At 41.8% G+C, this 10,638-nt stretch overlaps 1 long non-coding RNA gene across 1 annotated transcript; it reads right to left on the bottom strand.

Moving 5' to 3' along the window:
• Positions 1–456: 456 nt before the first annotated feature.
• LOC119561841 lies at positions 457–10,103 on the bottom strand. The gene is made up of 2 exons (XR_005221467.1): positions 9,537–10,103; positions 457–864 (listed from the first exon to the last, which is right to left on the bottom strand). It is a non-coding gene; the product is annotated as an uncharacterized LOC119561841 (long non-coding RNA).
• Positions 10,104–10,638: the final 535 nt, after the last annotated feature.

Genomic DNA, 10,638 nt, shown 5'->3' with positions numbered 1-10,638 from the left:
CAGAAAGCAATACCACAACGGGGCAAATCCGCAGAATAGTTGAAGCGCTGGAGGAGATCCACTAGAGAATACCAGTGGGAAGGCATCCTTTTTCATCTGCACTGACCTTTAGCAGTTTCGGGTGTTTTTCTTCCATTTTTAATTTTTAAATTCCCCACCGCTTCTGCACGAACACCGCCAAAGATTAAATTTCTTATTCTTTGGGACGCGGCTAACGGCGTTCATCGAAAATTCACTCGCGAAATCCGGTATTTTTTCTGGTATTTCCTTAGCTCATCTGAGTACCGCGCTGAAAAACAGACCCGACGAAAAGCTTTAGCCGCCTGTTTGCCTCTCGCTCACTCCTATGGTTAGCTCGAGGTTTTCGTCGATGTGAGTACTAGGCTTTAACATCGGAAAGGTTTATAAAAAAGTATGAATGTGCCCTGGTGTTTTTTGGGTATTTATGGTATTTAGTGTGGTATTAAATATATTTTTTTATTGGGTTGCCGCGGTTACTCTGACATTCAACGAAAAGTTTTTACATAAAAGAGGAACACTTTGCTCTGTTTATTTGTTTTTACAAATGGTTTGTATCTCAAATTCAATTGTATTTACTTGATCTTTGTCTAATTCGAATTTATTTTCTTTTGGACACCGCAACATTTTTTTCGTTGGCTGGACTACACACACTGCACTACCACAAAATCAAATGGTTGGTCAGGATGCCGAGCTGGGCAATTTGGCGTCCACCACTTCGCTGGGAGACATCTATCGAGGACAGAAGAAGGACTTCCTGGCGCTGTTGTAAACCTACATGAGTGGTCCGAGTTCAAAGTAATCAGCCATACATTGCTAAGTCCCCGAAATATGTTTGTAATTGACCTGAAATATATTGGAAATAAAAAATTTAAGCAAATTTAAAGTGGTTTTAATATTCATTTAAAAAGAAAGCAAAAAAGTAAAATCAAAACTAGTTAATATTGATATTACAATGATATAAAAAATTACTTATTATATACAAGAATATCAGTTTAAAATGAAAGCACATCAGTTTGATATTGAAAACTATCAAAATACCAAAGTTTTGTCACAAATTCGATATGTGCACAAATCAATCTGGTATGAAAAATACCCTATTGATACGTAAATGTAAATTTAATATATTCGAAAATGTCAATATGATTTGCCAAATAAAAATACCCGGTTGATAACCAGTTTTGGTATTTTATTTTCTCTGTGTACTCAGATTTCAACGTTCCATAAAGATCTATACGCTCATTCCGACCTTTGCGCTTGCTTTTGTGCAGGTCTAATTATGCCCAAAACTACAATATCCTAAATGTTATTATATATTATATTATTGTCATTTGTACATATTTAGTACTCTTCTGATTTATATATTTAGACATCTTGTGTCATTAGACTCTCAAGTATACTTATTTATTGTTCCCTATTTTATCCATAGTTAACCATATGTTAGCAGATAATTTTTAAACATCTAAATAAATAAACAAATTCAGAAGTCACAAATATGTTTTTACGCGGATATAGTAAATGTATGGATGAATCCAAATAACCAATTCAATCAAATGATTGTTTGTGGATAAGACACAAATGGACCTATAAAATATTACAGGCTAACGGCAGTGACCTATGGCAACTAAATGCTTGGGACATTTGGTCAACACAAAATCGGAAAAATGGCCATTACGATCAACTGCATTGATGAACGATTTGTATGTTGATGATTGCATAATAGGAGCCGATACTATTCAGGACGCAGCCAGAATTCAAGAAAAATTGAATAAAACTCTGCTACCAAGCGGTTTAAGCTTCGAAAATGGTGTTCTAATACACACTAACTATTAAAAGGATTCTTACCTGAAACAGAACATACCAGTGTTAAAACGTTGGGAATTATATGAACTCCAAAAGACGATCACTTGTGTGGCAGAGCTCAGGAGCAAAAAACACAAAACATAACTAAAAGAGTAGTAGCCTTACAATCAGAGTATAAATATTTCTTTAAAAGCTGTCAGTTGTGCAACCAGATTGGGACACAGAAGTATCAGTATTCCTAAAGGAAAGGTGAGAGGCCTCAGACAGGATCATCAATATTAAAAACAAATAATATTCGACTTATATATAATGGGAAAATATCCCAGAAATAGGAGCTACACATATTTGTGGATGCTTCCTAAAAAGCGTTTGGTGCTGCTGCTAACATAAGAGTTACATATGGGCATTTCCAGGGATCACGAACGTACGTTCGTACGCACTTAGTGCAAATAAAAAAAAGAAAATAAACATTTCCTGAATTTTTTTTTTGCTATTCGATATCATTTTAGTGTAAATGAAGGGATTTATTGAGCTAATAATAATAATAATATTGGCAAAAAACATGCGGTCGCGAACGAACACAAAATGGAAGTCGACTTTGGCTTAATCTAGTAAAATAAAAATATCTTCGAATTGGAACGGAATATTCTAAAGCAATAACTTTACTTTTAAAATAGATTCATGTAGCTTTCATTCGAGTCTGTTCCCAAGGAAATACCTCCATTTGTTTTTTTATGGAATTAAGTACCGGTCGCGAGCGTACGATTTTTCCACGTTGTTTTATTAACAGTTAATTGAAAATTTGTTTGCCCTCTTTGGATTTTTATCTTCTTATTAGATTGCAATAAAGAGATTTGGTAGAAAAAGTTAAAACAAATCATATGCTTTCCTTGCGAAATAATTAATCATAAGAATGCCTTTAAAGTAGCTAAAAATGAAAAAAAGTACATTTGTTCAGTTTTCAGGGAAATTTCTTCAACAAAACAAATGAAATATTCTTTGGTTCCACTGTATTATGAAAATATGGCCATTTATTTGTGAAAATACGCAAAAAATACGATGATTATGAAGTTTTTTTTGTTTCCGTCGTGGTTGACCATTTTTCGGATTTGCCCATATGAATAAAAGCAAACAAAAAACGATACGATTGTCGTTCGCTAAACTAAGAGTAGCTCCCCTACAAAAACAAACTCTCTCTCGGGTTGAGCTGTGCGCTGCTGTGGTAGAGGCAGAGCTTGCTGACAATATTAAAAGGGATCGTCGACTTAACACAGAGTCCATAAAATGCTGTTACTGGACGGATTCAACAAAAGTTATACCCGTTACTCGTAGAGTAAAAGGGTATACTAGATTCGTCGAAAAGTAAGTAACAGGTAGAAGGAAACGTTTCCGACCCCATAAAGTATATATATTTTTGATCAGGATTACTAGCCGAGTCGATCTAGCCATGTCCGTATGCCCGTCTGTCCGTATGAACGCTGAGATCTCGGAAACTATAAAATCTAGGCTATTGGCATGCAGATTCCAGAGCTTCTTGCGCAGCGCAAGTTTGTTTCAGCAATGTGCCACGCCCACTCTAACGCCCACAAGCCGCCCAAAACTGTGGCTACTACAGTTTTGATGCTAGAAGCCTGTGACGCCCACAATTTTCATGCTAGTTAAAATTTTTTTACTGAAATGTATTAGTCTCGTCAATACCTATCGATTGACCACACCCACTCTAACGCCCATAACGCTTAAATCTGTATACCGCCCACATAACCATATATTGAGATGCTTGCTGCTTGCTTATCTCCATCTCCCTTTGGTCCCTTTAGCTGAGTAACGGGTAACTGATAGTCGAGGTACTCGACTATAGCGTTCTTTCTTGTTTTAAGTTGGGTCTATGCGAAGGCATCGAATTTTTGTACATTCGTTGCAAATAGATTGTCTACTAAGCCCATCCGGTTCAAACCAATAGAGACATGTGTCATCAAACCTTAACGGCACAGATGTTCCATCTGGAGAAACCCCTTCTCTGAATATCCACGGACCTGAAGATAAATGGCTTCCCTTATTGAAGCCCCAAAAGAAAACACCATCTCATTGAAGAGAAAAATCAAGATCTCTACACTGGCAACGAGACGAAATATACCTTATTGAACGCAGAAACTCTCGGCTGAGGAACTTGTGAGATGGTTCCAAAGTCGCCTAGCTGGGGCAACCGAGCGGGTCGCAGGTTGCGGATAGCGGACGACCTCTCTCGAGGCCAACTGTGAATAAGCTGGTGGGGGAAGCCAAACACGGAATCGTGGACGGAAACCCCAGTAAATAAAGAGTCCCGGACAGCTAGCGGGTATTTTGCAACGAAGCAATACCGACGATGCGAATTGTTCAGCCGCATCTAAATAGTTGCTTTACACAAACCCACTCCCAACAAAACACCTTCCCATCTCCCCTCCCAAAACAACATCTCACTCCGGGCCGAACTACGGTGTCATACGGACCGTGCCAAGAGTCAGACTGGCTGGGGGCCCGGATCAAAAACTAGCCCAGTCTCAAACGGTGTGCTCAGGGACATGGCGAACCCTGTTCTAACTATCGCCTTACCCGGGCATCGCGGATCTCAGCCCGGGCGGACTTTTCCCCTTCTCCGCAACTCGTGGGATCAATTATGGAACAAACAAATTCAAATAATACAAAACACATAGACGGGAACTCTCAAAAAACCCTCGGATAAGCTGAACACTTGTTCCAACATCCGCACCAGCACGGTCCCGAAAGGGCCGCATCCCAAACTGGGGATGACGGGTGGCAGAAAGCCAGCCGCGAACGCCTCCACCACGAGCGCTTCTGCGCCTAAAGCAGCGTTAGGCACTGCCAAGGCGCTCGGGCCACCCGCTGGAGCTAACAAATACACATACGCAGAAAGGCGGACTGCCGCCCAGACTCTGCGCTCACACACTAGGAGCACCGTTGCCACACCTTCGCCTGAATGGCTAAAAAAGGTAGAGTGGGCAAGGAAAGTGCTTCCTAACTACGGGCAGGATAAGCCCACTCAAGAAGGGACTCAGGCGAAAAGGCAGCGATCCCTTGAACTACCCGGACCATCGGCGAAGAGATCTAAGATCCAGCCATCGGTCTCGTTCGCCGAAATCACGAAGAATTGTGTCCTACTCGGCCTGATTAACAGGAGAAATCCTGAGGGCAGGATCCCCAGGAACAAGTGGAAGGCAGTGGAGTCCCACCTTTCCCTCATTTGCCTGCGCATGGTACGGGAGAAGCCAGGCACCTCGCCCTGCTGCATGGACGCGGGCTGGTACCAGGGCAGCGTCAAGGTGGTGGCCTGCGACAGTCAGCGGTCGGCTGACATGTATGAACAGGCGACGAGAAAGCTCGGCGAGGTATACGAAGGGGCGAACATCGTCGCGCTTGACTGATGCGATGTCCCCAGTAGACCCCGATCCAGGCTCTGGCTTCCAGCAGCGATCAAGACGCCGGAGGACATCCTCTTCATGTTGCAAGAATGCAACCCGCACCTTTCCACGATGGACTGGAAGGTCGTCAAGGTGGAGGAGCATGAAGGGGATGTAAACCAGGCGGTGTTGGTCCTAAACAAGGAGTCAGTTGCTCCAATCGAGACTGCTCGAGGAGTGCTGAACTTCAGGTTTAGTGCAATTTACATTAAGGTACATAAGGGCGACTCCAACGCCGCTGGAAGCTCTGCCGGCAACCCAGCCGAGCAGGTGCTTGCTGAGGAGTTGGAGGCACCTGGTGGGCGGAGATCGGCTACTCTACCAATTCGTCACTGAGCAGAGAGATGCGAGCGCTTGGACCGGCTACGTGGACCTCAGCGAAACACCACAGTAAAGCAGCGTCTGCTGCACTTCTGCTTCGCCTGACCGAAGGCGGAGCCGACCTAGTCCTAGGACAGGAACCTTGGGTAGTAGGAGGCAAGGTTGCTGGACTAGGAACAAAGGAATACAAGCTTATGCTTGACCCCAAAGAAGGTAAAATTCTAACCCGCATATTAGCCAAAAGGCATCTTAGTATATTTCTGCTTCTTAATTACAGCAACGGAGACAACACCGCAGTAAGCCTGGACCTGCAAAGTGGCTCTATAAGGGTGGTGGACCCAACAACTATCAATCCTCAGAACCAACTGCAGAACCTGTTTAACAGATCAAAGGCGGGAAATGAGGACACTAACTTGCAGAACTACAAGTATGAACAAGTCTCTACCAAAAAGGCCATTAGAAGAGCGAAACGAACTGCATGGCAGACCTTCTGCTCTGACATAAAAAAAAGGACTGATGCCGCAAGGCTCAGGAAAGTACTCTTTAAAACAGCCACGCCTTTAGTCTATCTTCAGAAAGCAAATGGATCATGGTCAGACTCCAGTAAAGAGTCCTTGGACCTGCTCCTAGACGCTCACTTCCCGGGGAGTCAACAAACAGGTCATCCTCCAGAATGAAGAGTAGGAGAGGGAATCGGATTAGATCCCCTCCTATCAGACCGCAACATGAAATGGTCCAATCATAGTTTCAAACCATACAAATCGCCGGGACCGGACGGGATAACACCGGCACATATCCAACAAGCAGGACAAATTGCCATAAACTGGTTGAAAAAAATCATCCACTCCATCCTGGCGGTAGGAGAACTACCAACAGCATGGCAAGAAACAAAGGTGGTTTTCATTCCCAAGGCAGGGAAGGCCACCCACAGCAAAGGATTTTAGGCCAATAAGTCTTACATCATTCCTGCTTAAGAGCTTTGAAAGAATGATAAGCCTACACATAAGGGCCACTTTCGACCCAACACAAATATCAGAGGCACAACACGCTTATACCAAAGGTAATTCAACCGAATCGGCGCTACACTTGGTGGTAAGCAGCATCGAAAAATCACTCAGCATCAAGGAATACACATTGATCGCCTTTCTGGACATAGAGGGAGCCTTCAATAACGTGCTTTCCATTGCTATAACAGAGTCTCTCACAGAGCTAGGGGTTGAGCCGCCAATGGTGGGGTTGATCCATAAATTGCTGATAAACAGAATGGTCTTCCAAGCGGAGGTCCACGCTATAAAAGAAGCACTAAACTGTTTAGGGAACATATGCCTCCAAAGAGGACACCTAAATATATATAGTGACAGCCAAGCGGCTATTAAATCGATCTACTCGACAAACACCAACTCCCGTACAATAGCAGACTGTCGCAGATCTCTCCACGAGATGGCTAATCAGTTTACTATCAGCCTAATATGGGTTCCGGGTCACCGGGATATCGTAGGCAACTGCATAGCGGACGAGTTAGCCAGGCAGGGCACTATCAAGCCTCTCCTCCCAGGAAAGGAAAATGTCGGCATGCCCATGGCAACTTGCAAGCTAAATATAAAAATCTACTTGGAAAAACGCATCACAGTGTCATATCTCTCACCAGACATGGCCTGTGATAAACAATAAAAAAAACCTCGGAATTACTCAAATTCAGCCGCACAGAGTGTGGCATGCTGATTTGAGCTCTTACAGGCCACTGGCTTGTTGGCACACATGCTGGCAGGCTAAAAGCCCCAAAAAATTACTTCTGTAGAAGCTGCAGGGATGAAGAAGAAGAAGAAACGGTAGAACACCTTTTCTGCTTCTGTCCAGCCCTATGCAGACTCAGAATGAAACACTTAGAAAACCCCTTCATCGATGATCTTACCGAAATTTCGGAGATTAATCTCAAAAACATAAGTTCCTTTATTAAATCTTCCGGGTGGAAGACATGCTGATCAGCTTAACACAGGCTGAAACTACTAGAAACGGGACCCTAGAGAAGGAAAAACGAGATCATGCGGTATCACAATGGACCCATTGAGGTCTAAGTGTGTCGGACTATAGTCCGACAGCCGCCCTAACCTAACCTAACCTAACGCAGAAACTCGTTTTATCGCTTGCAACGTATAATGGCTTATATGCTACGATTCTAAAAATGTAAATGTAAATTGTAAAAATATAAATGACGAAATAAAACAAGCCAGGCGGATAATAGTACGATGTGTACTACAAGCTTTGCAGATGAGTTGAAGCATCTCCGACGAGATTCTAAACGTCTGTTACCTAGCAGCAGAAAGGTGACCTCCTTTCATTTACATTTGGACGAATTGTTTTTTATTATTGTAGGAACCAGTGTGGAACATGCCCCAATTTCTCCAGATGCAATGTTTATTGTCTTGGCTATTAGCCAAAATACATGCAGAAAATATGCACGGTGGATAAAGTACGTTCAACGGTATTGCTCTTTAACAATATCATATTGTTTAAATTACCACCTTGGTCAGAAATGTAATCATGAAATGCACCCCATGTACGAGATTTCTTCCAAAACTCCAATCTCAAATTATGGAAAAACTACCTGAACATAGGGTCTCCCAAAACAGATCATTCTTAAATGCCGGAGTTCATTATTGTGGACCATTCTGGATACATCACGAGGTCTGAGGCAGGCGTCCTGATAAAGCATACATAGCCATGTCTGTTTGTTTTGCCACGAAAGCGGTACATTTGGAAGTCGTTGGAGACCTAACAACTGCAGCATTCATTGGAGCCGTGCAAAGATTTAGAGTGTCTAAGTTGCAGATGTTAAAACTGCACCTGGTATATTTAAAGGAGCGATCTAAAAACATTCTTAACTATTTCGTCAAAAGGATTCAGAAGAAAAACGAAAGAAAATAAATTATGAGAAAGAAAAGAAAGATCAAGAGCCAAAAAGGCGCAAGAGCACAACTCTCCCACTACTATCATTATTGTTCTAACCAGGTTGGGACCAAAACCGAAAAGTTATTATTAAAACCTTGGATCAACTGAACTGAAATCTGAGTGTTGAATAATTATCGCTTATTACGATTAAAACCCTTGTTGGGAAGATGTGAAACATTTCCTTCAGTTCTGCAGTAGGGACGCGGTGACATGGCTCAAGGCAAAAAGCTTTTTTGTTTTTTATTTTGTGCCTAAAACGTTGTGCCGCTGTTGACGTCAGCAGACAGGTCGGCGCAGCGTAGAAGACTGCCTACGAAAACGACCGTGCAACAAAGAGAGGCAGATATTCGGAAGTTCCCTCTCTCTCTTTGTCTTATAATCTGCCTGCACTCGGCGCTCTCAGAGACAAATTTCACCCGATGCGTTATTTCTTTTGCGTCTCTCTGTTATGTTCGACTAGCGACTAACATTCGGCGATAAAATTTTCGTGGAGCAGCGACATGTGAATGCCCCAATATTTTAGGAGCATTATTGTATATCGAAAAAAAAATTAATAGTGTTTTATAAAAGTAAATTATTTGATTATAGTAAAATTAAGTAAATTGAATTTACTTATAATGTTATGTTTACTTATTATACATTCTTATTACAATATAATTTTTTAGTTTAGTTATAGAAATTTAGTCCGTTAAAAATGATTTCAATATTTAAAACATTTTATATAAAAATTTAAAAAAATTCATATTGTATTTGTTACTTTTTTTTATACTTTTGTTGTTTATTTTGAATATTCTCTTACGAGACTAACAAAATGTGTTAAAATGCTAAAGTACTACATTTTTCTAACAGTTTCTTAAACTGTATTTTTGTTAGACTGTTCTAATAATTGTCGCTGGATGGGACGGTCATTACGACGAAGGCGGGAACGGCTACATACCAACGTTAATGATCTAGCGAGGTGATTTGGATGGGTTGAGGTTACTTGCTTACATTTTTGCTCATTTACTTTTATATGCCAGTCTGAGAGCCATTTCTCTACTACATCTAGATGGGCCGCAAGTTGCGCTGATGCTTGTTTTGGACATAAACATAGACATAGTCAGTTGTCTGCTCGTAGGAACATCAGAAGTGTGGAGTAGGTATAAAGTTGGCCCGAGATCTCTGCCTTGAGGAACTCCAGCTTCGATGTTATGTTCAGCTGACATGGAAGTATTGCATCGCTCAACAAATATCCTGTTGTAAAGATATGACTTCAAGAGTTTTTGCGTATTATTAGGGAGCATTATTTTGATTTTATGCATTAGGCCGTCAAGCCATACTCTGTCGAATGCTTGAGAGACGTTCAAAAATTCCGCAGTGCAGTATTCCCTATTTTCAAATGCACTACAAATTTCTGATGTTATGCGGTTCATCTGTTCGATAGTTCCATGTTTTTCGCGAAAGCCGAATTGATGTGCTGGGATACTATTATGTCTTCTGTATATTATGTCTTCTAGAAGGCATTTTTCAAAGAATTTTGATAGACACGAAAATAAACTTATCGGTCTGTATGAGGAGGTGAGCGTGTGGTCTTTTCATGGTTTTGGTATCATTATGATGATAGACTTTTTCCACCTCCACGCAGTCTTGTCATCGCGTTGAACAGCTGGCATATGGTACCAACAGCGCATAGTGGGAGTTATATAAGCATTTTTGGAGTTATTAGATCGCAGTCGGTGATTTTCTCGGTTTTGGCTGCTCTTTTATAATTTTTATGACTTCGCATGGTCTAAATACAATTGGTTCGGCAATAGGAAAGTTGTCTTCAGTTTGCGATCTTATATTACGCACGTTTGGCTGGAACACATTTTTAAGGTGGGCAGCGAATGTGTCGGCTTTGTCTTTGTCGCCTCGAGCCCAGCACCCTGAAGGGTCCTGATTGGCGTAACCGTAACTGTTGGAGGGCTCAGTGTTGAGTGGGCTTTCCATAGTGGGAACTTTGAGCTGGATGGAGATAGTTGTTCTTCATATAACTGTTGCTTTGCAGATGGCGATCGAAGAAAATGCCATTCGCGCCGGGAACGACGCTTTGCCAGAACAAGCTGCTCTATTT

Source organism: Drosophila subpulchrella, unplaced genomic scaffold (assembly GCF_014743375.2).
Source record: "Drosophila subpulchrella strain 33 F10 #4 breed RU33 unplaced genomic scaffold, RU_Dsub_v1.1 Primary Assembly Seq377, whole genome shotgun sequence".
Classification (NCBI taxonomy): Eukaryota; Metazoa; Arthropoda; class Insecta; order Diptera; family Drosophilidae; genus Drosophila; species Drosophila subpulchrella.
Note: the sequence above shows the minus strand (reverse complement) of the source record. Positions and strands in the feature narration are given on the sequence as shown.